This window comes from Sus scrofa, chromosome 11 (assembly GCF_054392235.1).
Source record: "Sus scrofa isolate SSC_HxYL_T2T_F1_AM1 chromosome 11, Sscrofa_HxYL_maternal_Yorkshire_Landrace_v2.0, whole genome shotgun sequence".
Classification (NCBI taxonomy): domain Eukaryota; kingdom Metazoa; phylum Chordata; class Mammalia; order Artiodactyla; family Suidae; genus Sus; species Sus scrofa.
This window is the reverse complement of record NC_139393.1, coordinates 75,904,040-75,929,012: the sequence shown is the minus strand read 5'-3', so window position 1 is coordinate 75,929,012 and position 24,973 is coordinate 75,904,040. Positions and strand designations below refer to the sequence as shown.

Here is a 24,973-nt window from a genome sequence, read left to right as displayed (position 1 = left end):
TCTGACAACACAGTTTTGCCACAGACCCTCAATTTGTAAAAAATGCAGTATCTGCAGAACGCAATAAAGCAAAACACAATAAAACGAGGTATACCTGCATTTCCTGCTATTAGTTGGTGATTGATGTCCTGATCCTCACTCTCCTGTTCCCTCCGGGCACTGAAACGGTGGAATCACACGAAAGTTGAACAGGAGGAGAATCATAAGCATTAAAGTGGGAGACCATTGCGGCCAGCGCCGTCGCCTTCGTTTTACAGGTAAGCAAATTAAGGACCACGGAAAGAAGTCATATTTACATCGTCACTACCTTGGAAGACTTTCATTTTAATGTCATTTTTTTCTGATTATAAAATGAATACTGTTTATAGAAAAATTAGACATAGGAAAGTGTTTTTTGTGTGTGTGAATATATATGTATACATATATGTGTGTGTGTGTATATGTGTGCGTATATATATATACATGTATGTATGTATATTATAGTGTGTCTATACATATTTTTTGTTTGTTTTTGGTCCCCCTGCATTTGTGACATGCGGAAATTCCGGGGCCAGAGACAGAACCCACGCCACGGCAGTGAACTGAGTCGCTGCAATAACAACACTGGATCCTTAACCCACTGCGTCTCAAGAGAATATACACCCCGCCCATATAAATGTATATATATATTTTATTAAACAGATACTTGAACCCCATCTGTCGCACCATGATATCATCATTTGGAGCAGTGGAACTAGGCTATACAATTCATAATCTAAGGCCACCGCTCCTAGGTCTCAGCTGCCTGCTTTCTTCATCTTCTGAATAAACCATCACTCAACACTGGTTGGGTCCATTCACCATGTTCCTCCATTTGGCTCAGGACTATTTTTTTCCTGGACTAACAGCTACCTTAGTGGGCTTCAGCTTCTGGAATGTTCCTTCTGAATTCTCTTCCATCTGCGATCATTCCCCGGAACACTGTTCACTCTGTCAGCATAACTGAAGCTTCTTGGCTTTGCCCTGCTGACTCTGTGTCACTGCTCCTCAGGGAAACGAAAAGACATACACCCTGCTGGCAGGGCCAGGAGTAGAGGGAGGCGTCCTCTTCATCCCACTGCCACTCCCTGTCACAGCTCCTACCACCCTTGCCTAATACCCTTGTCCACGGAAATCCATGCCACCCGGTTACATCACCCTTTTAAGTCCCCACCATGCTCATCATGTGGCAGCTTCTCCACATCCCTCCGATGGAAATCCATTCTCTAATATTTATCTTGACGACTTGGTCACACTTTGGTGCCACCTTCCTCAAAACACCCCATCCCTAAATTCTCAAGCCCTGAGACCTCCATCCCCAGTTTCCCTCCACACGTCTTCCAAGACGTGGCCACCCGCTATAGAGGGCAGGTCACCCTCAGACATGCTTGGCTGTCTACCACCTAACCTAGACTTCGTGGTCAACTGTTTCAACTGCTGCCCTCACAAGCACCCTCATTCTTGTTCCCCTTTAATTTTTGCCCGGGTCTGGGGTTTGGTTTATTGGGAAAGATGCATTCGTCATTCACTTATTTGTTCAACTACTCCAATCTTTTGGGCACTGTACTAAGTCCTGGGGACATAGAAATGTACCCTTTTTAGGAATGAATCTTAGGATGCTGGGTTATGTGAAGTAACCCCGTCACAAAAAGATAAATATGTCAAAATGTATGAATCCACTTATATGAGGTACCTACAATAGCCAAATTCATGGAGATGAGAAGTAGGAGGGTGACTGCAAGGTTGAGGGGGTGGGAGAAGTAGGGGAGTTATTGTTTAATGGGTACAGACTTTCAGTTTTGCAAGATGAAAACATTCTGGAGATGGGTTGCACAACATCGGTATTCTGAATACTCCTTCACTGTACACTTAGAGATGGTCAGACCACCAGGGAACTCCCTAGTAAATACTTACTGAATTAAATAATAAAAAAAGAAGTAGAAGTAAGGTAGCGGTGGGATCTAAGGTGGGCTCTTTCAAGAGAGCATCTCAAGCTATGGGATAAGAGATTAGTGGTATAACCTAGTGGTTGGCACCATGGTAACAGAGGAATGTCAGGAAGATCGAAGACCAGTACAAGGTAAATGCTTTCATAGTTTTCCTAATGGAAGTCAACCATCAAAGCTAAGCTGCAAAACTGGATTATGAAAAACAAACAAGCATACAATGTGCTGTTATTTAAAAATCATGTTTGGAAATAAATAAATCCAATATTGTCACAAATACTGTAAGCTGTTCACTCTCAATTGTGAGCTAGTGAGTTGATTAACACCATATTCTAAATTTGAAATGAAAAACTATGTTGGAAAACAGTTACTAAAAGATGTACTGAGACAGAGCTCTGAGAACAGGCCAACAAATTCGGGCCAAAAGACCAGATAGTCGACTGTTTGATAAATGTGTAATAAAACCAGCAGAATTTTATTGATACCATTACTCTATGAAGCTGAAATACCCGACACAGAAAGGCTAATGGAGAGTGATGCTGGTACAGAAATGAAGATACCAAATCAAAGCCAGGGATGGAGCAACGAAGCCCTTTTCTCTAATAGTGGGGTGTTTCCTTCTACCATAAAACTTAAGAGAATGGTGGTTCATTCAGAAGGTGGTATTTATATAAGCAAAAAATGTTTATTTTCAAAGTGACCCAGTTTTATGATTTAATAATATTATTGATGTTTTAAGTTAGCAATCTATGATTTTTATCAGTAAGAAGGACCAAGATGTTACTAGAAAAAAGAGATATTGGAGTTCCCAATTAATGATGTCCATCCTTTGAAACATACCCCTCTGAAGTTTCTCAAGGCTGCCGTAACCAATTATCACAAACTTGGCTGCTTAAAACAATAGAGATTTATTCTAAAGACCAGAAATTTGAAATCCAGGTGTCAGCAGGAGAATCCTTCCTTGCCGGTCCCAGTTTCTGTTGCTGTCAGCAACCCCTGTGGCTACATGGCTCTCATCTCTGACCCTGTGTCCACATGGATTTCTCCTCTGCGTCTCTTAGAAGAACACTTGTCAGTGGATTTGGGGCTCACCTGGATGATCTAGGATGATCTCATCTTGACATCCTAACTACATCTGTAAGGCTCTTTTTCCAAATAAGGTTGTGCTTACAGGTTCCAGGAATTAGGATGTGGATGCATCTTTCAAGAAGCCACCAGTCAATCCATCAGGGGAAGCATCTTTCATGACAAGTAAGATGAAGGCTTCTTCAGAAGAGCTACTACAAAATAGTGTGTTAATGTAGACGAGCTCTCCCTTTTCCACCCTTCCTGCTCTAAATTCTACATTAAAGATCACAGTGCTCGGAGTTCCCGTCGTGGCGTAGTGGTTAACGAGTCCGACTAGGAACCATGAGGTTGCGGGTTCGATCCCTGCCCTTGTTCAGTGGGTTGACGATCCGGTGTTGCTGTGAGCTGTGGTGTAGGTTGCAGACGCAGCTCGGATCCCGCATTGCTGTGGCTCTGGTGTAGGCCGGTGGCTACAGCTCCGATTGGACCCCTAGCCTGGGAACCTCCATATGCCGTGGGAGCAGCCCAAGAAATAGCAAAAAGACAAAAAGACAAAAAGACAAAAAAAAAAAAAGATCACAGTGCTGTCTGGAGCAGTATGGCAGTATGCAGCCTTCCCATTTGCTCTGTGCATCAGGGCTTGTTCTTGTCCTTTTTGCTTCTCACTTCTCCCAAAAGAACATCTGCTAAGGGGAAGAGGAAGATAGTACTTCTGAATCACTGTCTTTAGTGGGATGTGCACTTGGATTAATTCTCTCCACCAAGAATGCTGGCTTTTTAGTTTAGGCCTAGTAGATATGTTTCATCATTCAAGGAATGCATTTTTAGATGATTGGCTAAGGTTTGGAATAATAAAAACATACAATTTTAGGTCCAAAGAAAGTTCAGCAATTATGTAGTCATTTTAGAAACAAGGAGGCAGAAGTCCCAGTGATCACAAATCACTGAAAGGCAGCAATGTGATGAGGCAGAGCCAGGACTATAGCTCAAGTTTCTGGGTGCCTATTTAAGGATCTTCTCACTCTGTCACACAACAATACAGAACAGGATGCAAAGCTCTCTCCTCCATAGCTTACTCAAGATGTTGGCATTATTGGTGCCACCCAACGAGACACTCAACCTTCTGTGATCTGAATGTTTATTTCCCTAAAATTCATGTGTTGATACTCTAACCCCTAACCATGATGGTATTTGGAGGAGGGGCCTTTGGAGGGTAATTAGGTCATGAGGGTAGAGCCCTTGAATGGGAGAAGACCTTTCTACCATGTGCAGTCATGGCAAGAAGGTGGCCATCTATGAACCAGAAATAAGGCTCTCATCAGGAAACCAAATTGTCCTTATCTTGGAGTGCCTAGCCTCCAGATTGTAAGAAGTCACTGTCTGTTGTTTAAGCAGCCCAGTCTATGATATGTGTTAGAGCAGCCTGAACTAAGTCACAACCCAATGAATACATTCAATAATATTTCCTGAGTGTGTGCTATGGGCAGACAAGGTCTCTGCTCTCACAGCCTGCACACTCAGGTGAGTGACTGACTGCTGGCACCTGAAGGGCTGCAAGGCTCTGATCCAGCTTCCACATCAGGGTGTTGTCTGGCTCTAAGGTCACCTAGTAAAGCTCTTGATTCTCACTCTACCCTTAGAAGAAAGGTAAAATACCTGGAGTTCATGTCTCCACTTAGAAGTGTTTCTTAACTGGTCAGATGTCACCATTTGAGACAAAAGCACCTCTTGGCCTAAAAAATAAGTCTCCTAATTCCTCCCTAGTGCTCAACTCTAAGATGAAGCAGGAACTCAAGGTCGACAATCCAAGCTGTGTGTGTGTGTGTGTGTGTGTGTGTGTTTAATTAAAACTCGTCATTGTCCATAAAATAAAATATATCTCTGGTGAACAGTAAAGCCATCAAGTAGCTACTCGTAAATGAGAGAGGCATTTTCTGGTTGACACAGTGAGCAAAAAAGACCCAGATGGTGGATCCTTTTGGCACTGACTTATCTGCTCCGGCTGTCTAATACATTTCTTCGCTGTGTTAATTCTTGCATTAGAACCATCACAGCAATTTGCTTATTTCCAAGGAAGACAAAAATGGAAAGGTTTTTATCTGTTGAATTCTTGCCCTCTTCCTTTAATACTCGGATGGCCTATTCACATTTCAACTGGGAGGCAGGTGAAATGACCTGGATCCTTTGGTGAAAAATCTCAAAGCTCTGGCTCATGCAAGATTCAACGTATGAAACAGGAAGCGGGGCTAGATTTTGAGGGGGAGATATATTACCTGGGCTGGACCTGATGCCTGATGAAGATTCAGAATTTATTTTAGAATGAGTTTTGGCTGGTTGCATAGAGCATGTTGCATGACTGTTGGCTGGAGAGTGAGTCCCGCGGGCTTGCGGCCCTGTCTTCTTTCATGAGGAATTCCTGCCAATCCAGGATCTGTGAACTGCTTCTGCCAGCCAATCTCTAATTTAGCATATGTACAAAGCCAATTTTTGGACACCATGATGGAGCCTGGCACCTCTGCAGCCCACCATGTTTGCGGTGCTTGCAGTGAAATAAGTAGCTAGCAAGAGAGAAAAACAATATGCCATGAAAAGGCTTTTCAAATTCACAGATAAATGGTCTCTGTATTATATATACATGTCTCTCTCCTGGTTTTCCAACATAAACTTCCCCCATGCCTTTCCTTGCAGTTATTTTGTTTAGATTTCCAATCTGGGAAGCACTTAGCAAGAGCCAACACTGACAAAGATAAAACCCTGTTCCCCACTGAGAACATCGGAGTTTTAAAATGTAGAAGTGCTGCTCTTCACCAAATAGAACACTTCCCTTTTAATTAGCTTCACGATATACCCAAATAATTTGCAGCTAGGAAATGATACCATTTTAGAGTACGTAGAAATAATTCCCACGCATGCAAAACCAATTTGATGAGAGGCACAAGCTAGTGAAACCTTTAGTTTTGAAGGGGACAGCTGTCAAAACCATGGGAACATTCACCTAACCCCCTGGCTCTGATCATTGTTTTCCTTCAGAAAACCCACGCCTAAGGTGTATTTGCTGAAATACTTGGGAGCAGGTGCTAATTGAGGCTCGAGTGCACCCATCCATCCTTGCTGAAAATGTGGATCTTCCTGCCTCCCGCCCTTCTATAGATTTTCTTGCCAAGCATCTCATTTTCCAACAGTTCTTCAACAGAGACTGGGCAGTCATGAGGGCTCTATGGTGTCACGCTTTGCTAGCTTTGAAAATAAATACATGTATTGTGCTCACTCACTCTGCAATGTGCCAGCCTCGAGTCCTGAGAAGGTGTCCACTGGGAGCGGCATTTTGACTTTTCCCTGTGCATGAATGAAATCTAATCTCTGCATAAAAGGGAGAGGAAAACGGTACGGTTTTCTGATGTGTATTTCTTTAACGCTTAGATTGTGACAATGGCCAACTTTTTGGCTCTCGCGGTAAAAGAGATCCCTGCTCTCAGCCAGGGCAGCCACTGCAGACGGGTTTGCCAGCATGGGATGAACACACCCTCCCAACCATACCCAGCCCTCACCTGCGGTGGCTACTGTTGGTGGAAAAAAAGAGTCTGAGCGCTGCCTGTATAAATATAAATATTTCAGGAACTTGGCTGATGGCGAGTTTGCACGACCATGCAGAAGCCAGGCTTGATTGCCCTGGCCTGGTGTGGGGCTCCCCAGGTGGCAGGGACTGAGAGCGGGCCATGCAGTTGGTGGGGGGTGGACGTGAGTGCCTCCAGTCATTCTGAGTAGCCCCTGGGCTGATTAGTGACGAGGGCTGACAGGCTCCTAAGGGGAGGTCCTGTCCAGTTTCTTTCTGCAGCAGCGATGATGGGCCGTGCATGGGGTCCTGAGGCAGAGACGGGGGACTTTTTTGTGTGACTGGGACCACACTCATCAGCAAGGCCGCACTCATGGTCTCTTTGGAGGATTACCGTCAAGAGACGTCTGCTCAGCGGCGCCAGGTGCCCTCCCCACCCCTCGGGGCCAGCATGGTGCCTCCATGTGGCTTCACCCAAGCCAGACAGCAGGGCAGGGCACCAGGTCTGGGAATTAGAGAGGGCGATCGATATGCGTCCAGGAGCACAGTCACGGACAATTGAAAAGGCTTACACGTGACCCCGCTGGGAACAGCTTAAAACCGAAGCCTGTGAGAAACGACTCACGGAACCCAGACCCTGACAAGGATGCCTGGGAATGGCCAGAGGTGAGGTGCTAACACGTGTGATTCTCAGAGCTCAAGGGACGGGAATGTACGTCCAGGACTGGTCTTGCAAGTGCCAATAACTACTTCACGAGGGAAGAATTTTTACTCCGGAGTGATCCTGAAGTCTTGAATTAGGAGATCCACCTTACTGTCAAAGGCAGGACTATATGTCATTGAAACATAAAGCTTACAACGTCAGTCCCACTGTCTCAGCACCCAGGGACAACTGTCACCTCATCGGAATATTGAGGTTTCTTACTGATGGGCATGTGTTCAAGTGGGGAGACCTTGGGGGGATACTTAGAGCCTGTCCAGCTCCAAGAACTAAGGCAGAGATGGCATTCATATCAGATGTCTGGAACGCCTAACTTGTGATGAGGTGAAATCGGTAAGAATTTCTTCCGAAGTACCTCTGCTATATAAAAATTTAGTAGATTTTAAGATGATCATTAATCGACATGATCTGTTGTTCCGGTGATGCAGTTCACTTTTCTAGCGTAAAGAAAGCATTTGGTACCCTGGACTACTGAGAGTTGGGTTTATGAGAGAGATTTTCTTAAAAAGGTAATCCTCTGGACAGAGAGAAGCTCTATCAGTCAGGCTCTCTAGAGAAAGAGAACCAAAAGGAGACAGACAGGTAGATAAACTTAGTTTAAAGACTTAGCTCAGGCCAGATAAATAAACTTAAAGACTTAGCTCATAACATGACAAGGTCAAAATTCACAAGGCAGGCTGGGGGGCTGGAAACCTGGGCAGAAGTTGATGCTGTAGTCCTGAGGCAGAATCTCTTCTTCAGGAAACCTCACTTTTTGTTCTTTGGGCCGGCAACTGAGTGGATGAGGTGCACCTGCACTATCCAGGGTATGCAAAGTCAACTGACTAGAGATGTTAACTGCATCTACAAAGCACCTTCCTAGCAACATCTAGATTAGTGTTTGATTAAAAAACTGGTACTATAGTTCAGCCAAGTTGACATATGAAGCAAATCATCACACTGGCTTTCTTCCAAATGGTGAAAAAATGATAAATGTCTTCAGTCCATGAAGAGTCAGCCTTCTTTCTCCCTTTTGGAAGGGTGCGAGCCACACCCTGTCACTTGAGGCACGTACATCACGGTCTGCAGTTCTGCCGTCTTCCTCAGCAGACAGCCACTGGAAGAGGGTGGCAGATCCTGAGCCCCAGGCAGACGGTGGGCAGAAAGCAGAAATGGAGAGGCAGAAGATCTACCTATTTCATGGTTTCCATTCTGGTTCTACCAGGGTCTCTGAAGCAGTTTCTCCACCTCCAGACAATACATGAATGGCTGTCTGTGCTGCCCACCTGATCAACTCCTGGTACACACTCTCCATGCCCATCATCCACAAAGAGTCACCCAATGTGTCCTTTGAACATGCTGTGCCCTCAACATGTGGGATCATGAATGTACTGCACTGCGCCAACAGATCGTGGATAATTTCATCCCAAAGAAACATCAGCTTCCTTCTCTGCTAATTATACTCTGTCTTTTCTGTCATAATTTTTATATTTATAAAATATATTAAACAGAAAACACCCTTCGTCTAAAGAGGATTATTAACTCAAAAGGGAAAAAAAAAAATCTTAGAATAAGAATGCATGGTTTTGATCTCTGAGGTCAGATAGTCATAAGCAACATTTACATGGTACTTTATCATTTATAAAGTGCTTTTGCTTACACTTATTTTATCTTTGCAGCAACCCTGAGAGATGGGATTATTCCCATTTACAGATGATGGCACGAGGCTCGGAGAGGTTAACAGACTTTCCTGATGTCATACAGCCCTGAAGCTGCTAAGCAGGGCAGGAACTCTCTTCTGCTCCTAGCTCCACGCTGGGCTGCCTAGCCTACTTTGGCAGTGAGCTGGTCACTTTCCAAGTGACTCTCAAATCTTTGTTTATGGAGTTGTGTAAATGCCCAGAATCTGACTGTCCAATACATCATGAAGTGACGATCTGCCCATGGAACACCTTCGCTGGAGGCAGTGCTCCCACATATGGCCAGGAACCCTTCCCTCCCTGTGTCTTACTTGGGTGCAGAAAGCTCTGCTGGAAATCAGTGGGAAGTCTGCATGAAGAAGCGCAGGGGATGAGAAGCAGGATGTGAGTCTGTTTCACAAAGTGAAAACTTACGTCCTAGCAAATAATTAAGGAAAGATCTGAGGTCGTTTCCTCCGCTGATCATCACCGCGGAGCCAACTTTGGATTAAACACTTCTGCTCAGTGGTTCTGACATTCTCAGTCAGGCATATCTTGATGAAATTAGAGATGCAGAAAATATTTTTTGATGGAGTGCAGGGACAGAACAGCTAGAAGGGAAGCCAATTCTGTGTGCAAAGTTGTGCAGACTGAGATAAAGAGGGAGAGAGAAAGCAAGAGAATTAGAAGTGTGTGCTCGTGTGAGTGTGTGTGTAAATGAAGGAAGATGAAAGCAACTGACAGAAGAGGAAAGGCGAAGCTGGGGTGATGCTAATTAATTAGACTTTAACATCTTGGCAGCAAAAAGTGTGTTTATAAACAATCTTTACTAAAACATACCTTTCTAAATGTTAACTGTTTCACTTGCCAGAAATAGTCTGTCTAATTATTATGCAGTTGTTTCAATCCAAAAGCAGAGAAAGAAATATTAATAAGTGAACATAGCCATTCTTATGCTATAATATATATCTCTGCACAGAGGTTAACATTTTGAATACTCAATTCATAAACTATTTTACAAAAAAGATTAAGTGGTAGGCTAGTAGTCAGAAGGCTTTCAAATTTGTAGAAAAGAAAAATTAGACCAAAGATATATGAAATAATAGAATGTTAGTCATTTAAGAATCTCTTAATAACATGCTTATACTAAGCCACCAGCAAGCCAACTGGGATTTTAGGTCTTGAAAACTCTGATCTGTGAGAATAGAACAGACTTGCAAGCATGCCAAATCTTTAAAAAAAAACATATGTTTTCTGAGGCAGTTAATAAAGGATGTACTCCATTAAAACAAAGAAAGAAAGAAAAAGATTTGAGATCCGATAAACAGAATATCCAACTCAGAAAGGTCAAAGCACATCCGAGATAGGAAGGAAAGCTCCCAGATACGATTTGGTGAATAAGCCAAACAAGACTAGAGCAGTAGATGATAGATAGCCCTGTTGGAGAGTTCTGGATAGATTCAGTGAGAGATACACAGAAAATAAAGCAAATTCAGTAGGTGAAAGGATAAACCAACTGTACACTCATATGATGGACTTTATTCGGCAATAAAAAAAGAGCTGTCAAGTCACAAAAAGACATGAAGGAAACTTAAATGCATGTCACTAAGTGAAAGGAGCCAGTCTGATTCCAACTATAGCACAGTCTAGAAAAGGCAAAACTATGGAGACACTGATAAGTTCAGTGGTTCCAAGGGCTTCACTGGGAGCAGGGTGAATAGAGCAGGGGGGGTTTTAGGGTAATACAACTACTCTGTATGATACGGTAACGGCAGATACCTGACGTCATGCAGTTGTCAAAACCCACAAACTGTACAGCACAAAGAGTGAATCCTAATGTAAACTATGGACTTTAATTCATAAATTAAAAAAATAAATGAAACCAAGGCAATTATTAATTTCAGGAAAAGCAAGAAAGCAAATATAGTTACAGTCAACCATGTGGCTCAGTTGTGAAAATACTTACATTGTCACAATAACTAAACACTGAGTATTGATATAATCCTAAAATATTTTATATTTATATAGGGAAAATAGGGATAAAGGAGAGGCTAAGAGAGCTCAACACATCTTTCTTCTTATAAGAAAAAAGTCAACAGATAACATCTAAAATTGAAAAATCAAGAAATAATAGTATAAACACGTTGTTTAGAAACAGTAAGGAAGTGAGAAAAGTTGAAAGTAGTTTATTCTAGGGAGCAAGGTTTGGGGAAGGGCAGGGAAGTCTGATTTTCTTCTTTCTTTTTTCTTAAACCTGATTTTCTCATCAGCTTCATTGCAACAAGAAAGGAAATTCATAGATCACCTGTGTCCCTGACTCCTTAGCACTTTGAGGCACAGTTTTGCAGTGGGTTGCACACTATCATAAGGTCAGAGCTATGACCTCTCTCTCCGCGCACATGGACCAGCCCGCACTCCTCATCTCACTGCAGACAGGAACGGAAACTGGGCTAGAGCATGTGGACAGATCAGCACAAATCCATGATCACCATTTACTAAGGCCTACTGGTCTGATTTGTTGGTGTGTTGCACTTGAATTTGTTGAGAATGACTCTTTTAAGTCACCAGGCATGCCCCCGCCAAGGCACCAACAGAGACTAAGAAAGACATTCGGCTTTCATGAGTTAGTTTCAGCCTGACTTCTGAACCATTTCCTTGACTTCTTCCATGACTTTGATCCTGTCCCAGTTTTAAGCTTCCCAGCCACCAGCCCTGCTCTTTTGCTTTCCTGTTTATGTTCCCCTGGCCAAGGCAAGCCACATGGGCCTAACCAGAATCAATGCAGAGGGAACTGCACAGTGAGGCGGGAGGGAGGTGTCTGTACCACCGGGGTCCGCCACAGACAGGATAGATGGTACTTTCCTAGCTATGCTCGGGCATCCTGCTTCATCTCCAGCCAGCAGCTCTCAAATGGAGTATCTCCAGGAAATGGAAGTACCATTGTTCTCTCCAAGAAGAACGTAAGCTCACTGCGGATTTATTTTTCACGTTTTCATCACCCATCCTTAGAGGAAAACAAAGGCAGTGTGCCTTCTATGAGGGGACCTGGGTCCTCCCTAGCCTGAGGTCAACACCACTAGGCTAGGCTATACCCAGGAGAGCCAGGGTAGAGGAAGGGTCTACACACATGCTGTGCTTTGGTTCTGCCTTGCAACACACACAAAAATTTGTTGCCTAGGCCTTTTATGGAGCAAAACAAGCCTAATTTTCGATAGAAAATGAAAACTGGAGATATGCTTATCTAAAAACAGGAGCAATTTTGGATCCATGATGATATCTGTTCATTTACTTATTCACAGAATAATGTGAATTAAACCAATGAAGTGCCAGGTGCTGTGTTAGATGCTGGGCATCCAAAGACAAATACATTACAGTTCCTGTCTTTAAGATGCTCAGAGCCTAGTACAGAATATGGATAAATACAGACACTCTTCAATACCCAAAATCTAATCTGTCTCTTGCAAATGGCTGCATAGCAAGGTTTTAGATGGTGAGAGCCTGTATTCCTTTACTACAGATGGAACCAAACGTATTATATTCTAGGCTCACCCCAAACCCTCAGAAAACATTTTAAAAAGATTAACTGCCCATGTAACAACCTACCAAGTACTTTTTATATAATGTAAAAGGATTTAATAGACTGATCATCTAGTTATTTAACAAAGAATGAGCGCGCATGTGTGTGTGTGTGTGTGTGTGTGTGTGTGTGTTTACAGTGTGTGATACTGCATAGTAGTTACAACTTACGATTTCCTTCTACACTGTATTAAACACATATGGCAATGTACATAGACAGTGAGACACCATGCTAAGGAACCTTGCTTAGAAGACAGTCACACAAGAGGGACTGGCCATTGGTGATAATGCACACGTTTAAATGACTTGCATCCCAGTGCAATCCCAGTGGGGACACAGCTGAATACCCTCTGATTCTCTGATCTGAATCCATACAAACCTGAACATTTTGCCTGTACACACATGCAAGCCTGTGTTATTCTGATCCAGATGGTGAATGCTGGGTTAAAAGTTTCTGCAACTTGTTAATAGTGACTACTCCAATGGAGAAAGTTTAGATAGTGCCAGAGTTTTGTACTACTATTGAGACTATGAAGCAGTGTGACAATTTACAGAGGGTTATAGGACAGAAGGAGGAAACAAAACTGAACACAGATGAATATAACTAAGTATATATTCTGGGTGCACCTGGATAAAGTAAACAAAACATACTGAAGTAGCCCATCTACAGTTACTATGATAAACTTCTGACTTTTTCCCTTTTCTATTACTCTATTATCATTTTTGTATTGCTGTTTTTGTGGTTAAGACAAGATTGAAAAAATATGGGCAGGTGCGCAAACAATGGATGCAAATATAAGTGTGAATGCCACCTCTCCCATCCCACCCCCTGCACGACCATCAGTGCCTGGTGAGCATCGCAAGTGGAGCAGGCTGGCCACTCAGGAAGGATCACTTGGATCAGGTGGGCTTTAGGGGAGCTGGGGTTCTCTCAACCAACAGCCACTGTACACACATATATGTCAAAATGTATACATAAAAAATGCAGGTATCTTGCTTTGTATATCGTAGGTGGCTGAGGGTTTGTTAGATTTTTGTAATTTAAATGATACTAAAGAAACACAAGGGGAACTCATTATTTAAAAGTCCCTTGCAGAGAATTCTTTTGATGAGTAAACATTCCTTTAACTTGAGCAGTCCCCCCCCTCCTGATTTAACTGTTTTGATAAGTTGGATTTTCTCAAAGCAGGGTAAAACAGCGGCATCTCACACTTGTTTTAGACAATTATGGTACATCAGCTTGATGGAATATTAAGCAGTCATTAACATTTATAATTATGAAGACTGTGGCGATGTGGAGAAATGCTTGTGGTGTGTTAAGTGAAAAGGAGCTAAATATAAAATTATATTTAAACTATTACTGCACAGGGAAGGGCTGCAAAAGAACACAGAATAAGGAAAGTATTTTTACACATATCACATCTCGATCTCAAGGGGATTAAGTGGAGCTTTTGCAAAAAGCAAATCCTACCTTTCAGCCGAAGAAACTGAACAGGGTAGACCTCACATTTTAGCTACAGTGGTGTGAGCCGCTATAACAGACACCTACATTCACAGGGGCTTAACATACGAGTAGCCCCGTTCCTACTCATGTCAAATCTAACCCATGGTGGGGCGGAGTTGGGGGCCATGCCTTCTGCTCCACTCAGTCTCCAGGGACCCAGGCTGCCAGAGGCTCTCCTCTTGACCCATATCATCCAGGTTCTCTGTCTGGTATTAACTATCAACAAGGAGTAAGAACACGGAGGATGGAGCAACATTTCTGTGGGCGAGAGCTGGAAGCACACATCACTCTGCCCACATCCTGTGGGTCAAAATGGAATCACATGGCACCACATAACTACAAAGGAGGCTGGGAAGCATCTGCGTGCCAGGAGGACGAAGCAGCGGGCTTTGGTGAACAGCAGGCTGACCTCTACCACACAAATTCCCACATCCAACCAGAGGTGGGGAGAACTGGAACCCAGGGGTTCCTAGCTTGGCTCAGTGTTCACATTTGCATCTCTCATTCTCTCTCACACACACACAGACACACGCACGATAAAGACTTACGTGTTGAAATCTAAACAGAAGACAGTTGTTCTACATTTAAGGACTCCTAATATACAATCGAATTCTTTTTAGGAAATATATCACAGTCTCATGAAAATTATCCCTGGGAAGGAAATACTTAACCAGGGATAAATCCAAAGCAAGAGAATCTGGGGAATACCTGTTGTGGTGCGGCAGAAATGAATCCAACTAGTATCCACTAGGATGCGGGTTCCATCTCTGGCCTTGCTCAGTGGGTTAAGGATCCAGTGTTGCCGTGAGCTCAGATCACAGATGCAGCTCGGATCTCATGTTGCTGTGGCTGTGGTGTAGTGACTACAGCTCCGATTTGATCCCTAGCCTGGGAACTTTCATATGCCATGGGTGCAGTTCTAAAAAGCAAAACAAAAAAAACAAACAAAAAAAACCCCCAAAAAAACAAAAAACCAAGCAAGAGAATCTGGCTAAGAGCTGACTTGGCTGAGAAAGAATGAGCAAATGCCTAGGTAATTACATGGCTCTTGTATTGCCAGTGTCATTCACATCTCTGTTTAAGCATTATCCCATTATCAGTGGGTAGAAGGAAAAGCAAATCCTACCTGTCGCATACATTAAGACCCCCTACCGCTTCCCATGAAATCACAGCCAGAAGCACTAGAAAGGAGTTGGCGTATTTATCTTCTTTGGGCCTGGTCTACTTGGCCCTTGCCCAACTTTTCAGGTCTATTGCACTGCGGTTGTAACCAAAACAGGAAAGACATAGTCGCTGGGAGCCATTTTCAAGCAAAAAAACATGTTAAATGGCACATTAAAATATTATCTGCGGGTTGCATCCTGGAAAACAGATATCTGTACCAAATTTGGCAATTTTTTTGGCTGCATCTGTGGCAGTTCCTGGGCCAGGGATTGTACCTGCGCCACAGCAGTGACTTGGGCTGCTGTGACAATGCCAGATCCTTAACCTACTATGCCACAAGAGAACTCCAAGTTTGGTATTTTTGATATCAAAGCTTTCATTTGGTAAAATATCAGTTTGAATCAGGACTTTTGGATTTGGAAGTCCTTTTGGAACTGGGTGGGGCTTGGTGAGTGTTGTTTCTGCCACACATCTAAGTTATAACCATGACTTAGAATGGACAATAAGGAAAATAAACTTGCTATTTTATATTTTTCTCTGCCCGTGGCCAAGACTGAGCAGTACAATGTTTTGAACACTTAGGCACTTGGTAAATACTGAGCAGATTATTATGAACCTAATTATTATGCTGTTTGACCACAGCTCAGAAACTACGGACATAAGTGTGACTAACCACACCTATGGCAGGTGCTGCCAGGCTGCTCTGCTTAGAGGCTTGCTCCAAACTTTTTAAGGTCCACCCGGTTTCTCTACACCGCACACCACACATCTACACACCTGTCCATACACACCATCCACGCACACAAACACATCATCCCCGCAGACCCAACCACACACACACATCACACAGAATATCCACACAAACACCACGTACACACCCATCCACACATATAAATTGCATCTTGTCGCCTGCAGGGTTTGAGGTTCCTTCTGGGATTGCGACTCCAACCTTACTCCTGGGAATGCTGCTCCTTATGGTAGTCCCATGGAATGACCCAAGTGTCCTGGTGAGCAACTGGGCAGAAGGGACCCCGCAGGAGGCAGAGTGGGACGCCCCAAGTGCAGGCGGGTGAGCTGCCCTGGGGCCAGTGGAGAAACCTGTGCTTCAGGAGCCCCACCCGGGCTCCCTCTTTCCCTACTTTTCATTTTACCGTTTAAAGGAAGAAACTTTGCCTTTGGGATAAAGGACCGTCTAGGAGATTCAAATCCTCTGCTCCGAGATCAGTCTCTGTTCCTGACTATCAGACCTGGTTCAGTCCCTTACTTTTCCAGTTGGTTTGCCAGCCCCTGAACCAGGGCTTGCAGCAACCCGCCCGTAACACCCACGTGAGGGGGAGAGCTGGGAGCAGACTTCTTCAGGGAGAAAACTGTATTTGAAAAAATTTATGATCATAATTACCTTCCATGAAGTTAGTATAGAAAGGCTAAGGGTTGAAATAACTATTTCTGTTCAGTTAAGAACAAACTGGTTGGGCTACTCGCTACTGGAAAGAGCCCCCACGGCCAGGCCAGGATGAACTATGATTGTGGCAAATGAAACCAAATTTCTCTGCAAAATAAAGAAGAGTGGAGGAGAGGTTCTAGCAGTTCGAAAAGGAGGAGAAGAGGGAGCAGGAAAGGTTATGGTCCATGACGGTGGCCTACGGATTTTTCTGTCTTAGGAAGTTTTATGCTATGACGTGATTCCCAGGGGCAGAAGGACTCGGGGACAGCAAAGTGGCCATCATCCAGTTTCAGGTACAATATATTGAGCGCTTACTCTATTCCAGGTGCTAGATTACACAGCTGACATGCACATTCTTTTTTTTTTTTTTTTTTTTTTTTTGGCTTTTCAGGGCCGCACCTGCGGCATATGGAGGTTCCCAGGCTAGGGGTCGAATCAGAGCTGTAGCCACCAGCCTACACCACAGCCACAGCAACACAGGATCCGAGCGGAGTCTGCGACCTACACCACAGCTCACAGCAATGCCAGATCCTTAACCCACTGAGCGAGGCCAGGGATTGAACCCGAAACCTCATGGTTTCTAGTTGGATTCGTTAACCACTGAGCTGCAATGGGAACTCCTGACATGCACATTCTGATTTATCCTCGTACCACTTTGTGATAAGCCTGCCACTCACCCCATTTTACAGATGAGGACACAGAGACTTGCCCAGGAGCAGACACCCAGGAAGTCAGAACCCAAATCTGAGTTTGACTGATTCCAAAATCCACCATATATATTTTGCTTTTTAGGGCCGCACCTGTAGCATATGGAAGGTCCCAGGCTAGAGGTTGAATAGAAGCTGCAGCTGCCAGGCTACACCACAGCCACAACAACATGGGATCCGAGCTGCCTCTGTGACCTATACCACAGCTCACGGTAACGCCGGATCCTTAACCCACTGAGTGAGGCCAGGCATCAAACCTGCGACCTCATGGATACTAGTCGGATTCATTACTGCTGAGCCACGACGGGAACTCCCATCTTACTGATTAGTCACTAGAGCATATTATCCTTATGAACACTGAAGACTATAGTACAAAGCTATGGAGCAGAAACTGTTTGTGGTTTTCTAATTCAGAGCGATAAAAGCATTCCAGAAATGCAAAGCACTAAAGAAATACTAGTATTACTGTCCCTGCGCTTGACCAATGACATCCGAAGGAAGCACTGCCATCTAAAATGGAAACGTGACAAGCCAGCAAGGGCTTATTAATGTCACATGAAAACGACACAGTTAAATACTCATGCTTGCATTCCACTGGGTATTTACATTCTGAAGACCGTGCTCTGAGGCGCCACACTCCCATACAGTCAGGGTCATGTGCAAATCCAGTAGAAAACACGGCTGTATCACCTCATTTCTTTCTAAGACAGTAAGAAGAAAAGTGGTTCACCATTTTGGCGCAGAACTGTAAAGCAGAAATCATGGTGCCTCCACCACTCCTGCTTCAAAAAGAAGAAATTATAGCCTTTCATTCTCCTAGCAGCATGTAACTAAGGTTTAGATGAGTGAACAGATGCATGCGAAAATCAGCCACGCGCAGAGAAAACATTCATTTTCACAATCTGGTAAATCTGCTAGGTACGCATGAAACGGAGCCAAATTGATTTCAGCAGAATGCAATGTCACAGCCTCGGCACGACAGGGATCTTCCTCAGCCTCACTCACTGCCAGGCCGGTTGCCATCCAGGGTACTGGGTATATTGATCACCGGCACCCAGGGTCTGTGAATAGACCCGTACACGGTAGCATGATGTCCCCACCCCGCTTGACTGCCTGTGTTATTTCCATGCCTAGTAACAGACCTGAACATGCACCTACGTTCATGCTTTTCCCACTCTGAGGTCTTCTCTGAGCATCTTGCTGCCCAGCCCCTTATCCTTCCCATAGGTGGTTCATAGAATTATGGAATCTGAAAACATGAAGCGTCCTTAGGGATCTTCTTGTCCAAGTCTTTCATTTTATGGATGAGATCCAGGGAGGAGAAAAGCCTTGCCCAAGGCCACATGGGTCATTACTAATGGCCCAGGCACCTTCTGACTTTTTTCACCACATGCTGTCTCCATTGAAATTTGGACAAAGACCATAGAAGAGGGAATTTCTGCAATTCCATCAACCCCAAACATTTCTATGGCTATTAAATATTTATAGTGCAAAGGGCTCTATTTAGTCTGCCCTTGGATTTCCTAATTGTCTACTGGAGCACAAGTCCTCAAACCCATAACAATACAAGTTTCCAGTCCCTCATTAGAAAACCTGGGAGACAAAGATATTTTAAGATTTTTGGGGGGCAAGGGAAAGTGCTGCCCAGGCAGCCTGTCTTCCATCACTCTCCCTGGAAACCTGGAGCACAGCACAGGCCTAGTCACACTAAGAGGATGGAGTCTACAAACCAGTTTAGGCAAGTTTTGCTGCCAAGTAAGTCATCTGAAAACTATGGACAAAATTTTTGGATTTCAGAGGTCTTCGATTTTTGGAAATGTGGATAAAGGACTGTGGATTCATACTATTCCCTTCACACAAGTGGCCTGAAATAAGTATCATGGATCCGTTGGAGAGTATCGCTTGGTCAATAAAAGGGGGGCAATGTCATAGAATTTTCTTGGCCAGACGTCTGTTTCTCTGTAGATTTTAGTCATTCCAGTGGCTTCCCGGTTCTATCCCAGGTATATAATGGACTGGCCCCACACTAACCAGACCTCAGGCAACCTGGGTTCAGAAGCTCACTGCCCTGTTTGTTTCTTGGATCTTTTATAAAAACAGATCCAGCTGGGATCACTGGAGGGGCAGGCACATTACGAGGCAGCGGAGGCGGTCGTGGTAGGGACTGGCAGCAGCACCTGTCCTCTTGGGCTTTGGTAAAAGCAGAGCAGAGCAGGCCTGCCACCAGGTCCCCAACGGGCAACGGATCGCGCCTGCATCTCTGGGCTTTTTCGGGCTCCAACCGCTTCTCAGCTTCCTCCTTCTCATCAGATGGGCAGGTTTCCAGAGCTGTCAGATTTTCTTCTGCCCAAGTTAACAGGGACATTGATTTTGGAGGAAGGGCGGCCCTTCCTCCCCCAGCCCATCCTCGCCTCGCTCCTGGCTTAGCCACGCCAGCTCCGTGGCATTGTCCGGTTTTATTAGTACTGCCTGGCTGAGGCCTCCTTTCCCAGGCGGCCCGTGCTTTCCAGCCCCTCTCCACTTGGCGTGTTGACGTGCACTTCTGGTCTCCCACCGAGAGCCTGCTTACCTGGATAATGGGTATTTGACTCCCTGGCTTCCAAAGTGGGCTTCTGCACCACAGCAGGGCTTGCATCTGTTTTATTGTTTGCTGGACCGTCGCCGGGAGGGAGTCCTAGAAGCGTGACCTTGCTTGGCTGGCTGTGGGATTGATGGAAATCAGATCACTTTGGGGGTTCTAATGGGCCTGGATGGAGGGCTTTTGGAGTGGCACAGGAGGGTCCACTGTGCTTGTGAGGACGCCTTTTGCTCCTTCAGAACTGGAACATGGCTTTCCTAAAATCTTTCGCCTGCCATAGAATCGTAGGCTCCTGTTTCTTTGAGGGATTCCCCCACAGAGACAGAGAAAGGAATTTTACTTAGAAGCCTGTAAAGGTCTTCTCAGTAAAAGAACCCATTTCTTTCTTTGGGAGCAGAAGCGGGGGGCGGGGGTAGCTTTAGAGGGGAAAGAAGGAAGGAAGGACGGGAGGGAAGGGAATCCTGTCCCCCACACCCTCGGGATCCCTCGTTGCCTCATTTCTTCTCAGTGATCACTGTGACCGTGTGCGGAAGGCCTCCCATCCACCCTGGCTCAGCTCCAACCCATTCCACTGCATCCGAGATGCTATTCTATAGCACATCCATCTCTGCTGCTTCAAACCCTTAGTGGCTTCCACTGCCCTTAGAATACACGTACAGTCCTGACAGTGGTCCCCAGCCCAGCAACACCCAGCCCCTGCCACCCCTCTGGCCTCACCCTCCATGACCCTCGGCTCTAGGCACGCCAGGAACATGGCCTTCTCAGAGGCTTCTTCCTGCTCCTGGGCCTTGGTATGCGCTTCTCCTCCTGCCCGCGAGGCTTTCTGCTCCATCTCTCCCTGTATCCACCTTAGTCTAGTTATCGCCTTTGGAACCTGGTTCAAAGGTCATTTGCATAAGGACTCCTTCTCTCCAGCCTGGAGTCCTGTTTTCCACTCTCATAACACTTGTACTCTGTCTTCCCATCATTTATCACAACTACACGTGAACTGCCGTAACCACTGGACGGGTGTCTCTCTCACTGGCGCATAAGCTCTGTGAGAGGAGGAACTGTGTTTCTTTGCTCATCTCCAGCACTAGCCTTCTCTCGCCAGACAGTGGTTTCTCAGTAATGACTCTATGAGTTACTGAGCAAATCATCTTCTAGCCGGTAGGCCAACTTCACCAATAACGTTATGCCTATGTAAGAAAAAGCTCCTACGTTACTCCTGTGTACAAGGGAAATTTCCACTTGCCGGCAAATATGGGCCTGACTTATTCCTGAGAATCCAAATGGTGAGTCTGTGTCTCTGCTCCCTGGGGGCAAGTCTGCCGTGGTGGCTACAGCCAGCTTCATGTGACTCTGCTGAAGCTCCACGGGCCCTCCTGGCACACTGGCATGTCTTCCCTGCGTTTTCGTGTTGGCCAAGAGGAACATGTCACATTGGTAATGATGTCGGCAAACTCTGAGGCTGCCAAGGAGAGCAGCAAGCCGAGGCCAGAGGAAGCCAGCAGAGCCTTCACCATGCAAGTCCTGGAAATCAGCTCATTACCAGAGGTGCCAGCCGCCACCCCCTGGATGGAAGGGCATAATTGGTGGAAACAGCTCATCACTAACAGCGTGACAGCCAAGGGCCTACAGCCATCCCTTTCTTCACTTGACAATCTGTCCCACCACGAGAGGAAAGGTGCCACAAGAGAAAACCACACATGAAGACATAGCTCCTGATTCAGAGAGAGGATAGTTCTTCCCTTCAGTTTACAAAATGCTTTGGGAGCGCTCTCTCTGTCATCAAGCCTGAAACCTTGATGCCTTTATTCCAGTGCAGCGCCTCTGGGCTCAGAGAAGGGATCACAAGCCCAGCACAGCAGAGGAGGGTCTTCTGTGTGTGACACTGGCCATTGGAGGAAGGGAGTCTCACAAGAGTAGCATTTCGTTTTCGGGAGAGAACGAGAGCAAATGTGGGTTGGGTACCCAAAGTCTAGACACTACTGCATAAGGTCCTTAGAGGACAAAGAAAAATAAATAAGGATCCTCCTAATTTCTTTGTTCAATTAATTTATTATAATGTATTTATGGTAACCCATTAAAATAAGTAGACGGCTTCATCTAGCAAATGTCTACAGAGATATCAAAACACAATTTTGTTGCAGGCATCTGGGAGGTGTGTGTGTACAAAATTAACAAGCATAGGATAACACCTGGATAAATTCAAGACTATCTTTTCCTTCTATAGCATCCTCCTCAACCATCTGTTAAGTGCCTTCTGTGCACCTGGAGCTGTAGTAGCGGCTTAGGACACAGACATGGTTATACCTTAAGAAGTTTGTAGATTAGCAGAAGAAAACCACAGCTAAATCGGCAAGATGCTCCAGAGTAGACACTTATATTGGAGCAGGCAATATGAGTTTCTTTGAATGTCTGAGGGCAGCTTCTGTGCACAAGAAAGACCATGTATGTTCCTCTGGCTTCAGAAATGACCAGTTCCAAACATCTCTCTTCCTTAGGCCTTTGTGTTCAGCCTGCAATCTTATTCTGTTTGTAAAGAAGATGGATTGACTCAAGTTGAACAGATTTAAGTAAGTTCAAATCTCAACTGGGGCCATTTACAGTTTTATTAAAATCCCTCAAACTTTAAAAGCTGTATTTATGAATTTAATACATTAATTTTCTCCTTAAGTGTGTCAAACGCGTGACCTAACAAGCAAAACCTTCCCACCTCCTTCGACAGTGCTCGTGGATCTCTAAGTGACTGATGCCATCTGTGATGACTGGGGTTGCTTTTAGTCCGAGGATGCTCTCTGGGCACCACAGGCCTATGAGACCCTTCCCTTGCCAAGAGGGTCCTGAGCCCTCCTACAGTTGCTATGACAATGGGGAATTTCAAGTTCATGCCCTTTGGCTAGTTGGTTTTCTTGAGTCTAAATTAGAGTCTAACCTAATTCCTTCCTCTCCTTTGAGTTGTAATCTTTTCACCCAAGTTGCTGCTAAATTTTTTCAACTAACTTCTTTTCATGTTCTTCATGTTCTTGGCTGAGTCCCAATTTTCTTTTTCTTTAACAAAATTTTTACTGTGGTGAAGTTACCTGAGATGTATCATGTTAACCCTTTTAAAGTGAATGTTTCAGTGACGTGAAGCATATTCACACGGCTGTGTAACCACCAACACCATGTCCAGAACTTCTCTCAGCTTCCCAAACTGAAGTGCCATACCTATTAAACAGCAATTCCTGGGAGTTCCCGCTGTGGTTCAGCAGGTTAAGAATCTGACTGCTACCCTGGGGAAGCAGGTTTGATCCCTGGCCTCGCTCAGTGGGTTAAGGATCTGGTATAGCTGTGTCTGTGGTATAGGCCAACAGCTGTAGCTCTGATCGGACCCCTAGCCTGGGAACTTCCATATACTATGGGTGTGGCCCTAAAAAGACAAAAGAAAGGAAAAGAGAAATAATAATTCCTTATTCTGTCCTCCCTGGCCCCTGGCAATCACCGCTCTGCTTACTGCTTCTATGAATCTGACTACTCTAGGTGCCTCATATAAATGGAATCATGTGGTCATTTGCCCTTTTGTGACTGACGCATTTCACTTAGCATAATACCTTTAAAATTCATGTGTCGTAGCATGTGTCAGAATTTCCTTCCTTTCTTAAGGCTGAAGGCTCTCCCACCATATGGATATACCGCATTTCACCTAGCCGTCTCTCATGGACCCTTGGGTTCTTGCTACAATCTGGCTACTGTGATCATGCTGCACAAACATCATGCTAGGTGTGCTGGATTCCAGCTAACAGTTAATTTAATGCTACCCAACTGACTTTCCATCAAATCCGACCCTTCTGGCTTAGTCACACTCATTCAGTGGCAAGAGCTTGATTCTTGGGAGCCCAGAGAAGGAAAAGCACCTAAATCAGAGGGGAGTCCTACAGCTTTTGTGGTTTTTGTCTTTTTGCCTTTTCCAGGGCTGCTTCCTGTGGCATATGGAAGTTCCCAGGCTAGGGGTTCAATCAGAGCTGTAGCCACCGGCCCACGCCAGAGCCACAGCAACTCGGGATCTGAGCTGCGTCTGCGACCTACACCACAGCTCACCGGCAACGCCGGATCCTTAACTCATTGAGCAAGGCCAGGGATCGAACCCGAAACCCCATGGTTCCTAGTTGGACCCATTAACCACTGCACCATGACGGGAATTCCAGAGTCTTTATGAAAATAATGGGTCTGGACTCAAGGTAAAAATATGGAAAATTAAAAAAACAACAATCTGTAGAGATGAAAAGAAAGAATCAGAGATAAGCATGCAAGAAAAGGAATTTCTCTCTCCTATAAAAATACATTATGTAATAGGTCTTCAGATACCTGAATAATGTCTAACCTGCAGATGAGTTATGTGGTGGGTAGTATGGGCTCTGTTTTGTTTTGGTTTTGGTTTTTAGGGCCACACCCACAGCATATGGAAGTTCCCAGGCCAGGGGCTGAATCAGAGCTATAGCTTCCGGCCTAAACCATAGCAAAGCAGGATCCAAGCCACGTCTGGGACTTCCACCACAGCTCATGGCAATGCCAGATCCTTAACCCACTGAGCAGGGGCCAGGGATTGAAGCCGCCTCCTCATGGATACTAGTCAGATTCATTTCCGCTGTGCCACAATGGGAACTCCTAGTATGGGCTCTGGAGGCACTCTTGGGGCAAGGTGGCGAACTTCTCCAGTCTCAGTAAGCAAGCTCAGATAAAGTGTCTGCTGAGTACCAGGTGCTAAGGGACATGGGCGAGACCTTCTGCACCTTCTCGCTCTGTCTGAGCAGAGACATCCAGATGTGGTCCGCATCTGCGGCAGGGGAGCCTGACCTGGCTGAAGGTGAGGAGGCTACTTTTTTCCCTGAACCTTCTTGCAAATGGGGTCACTCCACCTGGACAATCCTGTGCAAATGCCAGTTCTAAGGGGAGGCGCAAGAAACAGGGCAGCTAAAATAAGGTCTCTGTCCATCCTTCCAACTCTGCAGTTCCACTGACCAGCCATCCATACATAAAAAGGCAGACACAGACATCTGGAGTGGAAATGCTGT

The 24,973-nt window shown here is 45.0% G+C and overlaps 1 protein-coding gene and 1 long non-coding RNA gene across 23 annotated transcripts in view; one reads left to right on the top strand and one right to left on the bottom strand.

The window, feature by feature from the left end:
- Positions 1-9,818, top strand: part of LOC110255851 (uncharacterized) — a 113,439-nt gene extending 103,621 nt beyond the window's left edge. Inside the window, exons 7-8 of one of the 2 annotated variants that reach the window (XR_014819851.1) lie at positions 185-257; positions 8,965-9,818. This is a non-coding gene — a long non-coding RNA (uncharacterized LOC110255851). Of the gene's footprint in view, positions 1-113; positions 258-8,964 lie in introns of both variants that reach the window. The other variant, XR_014819840.1, reaches the window with a different exon arrangement.
- The window catches only part of CLYBL (citramalyl-CoA lyase), a 283,442-nt gene that overhangs the window by 56,335 nt on the left and 202,134 nt on the right, over positions 1-24,973 (bottom strand). For 3 of the 21 annotated variants that reach the window (XR_014819831.1, XM_084982226.1, XM_084982225.1), the window contains exon 1: positions 14,753-15,067. The exons of the other annotated variants lie outside the window; for them this stretch is intronic. The gene's annotated coding sequence lies outside the window, so the exon portion shown is untranslated. Of the gene's footprint in view, positions 1-14,752; positions 15,068-24,973 lie in introns of those variants that run through there. 21 annotated transcript variants of the gene reach the window in all.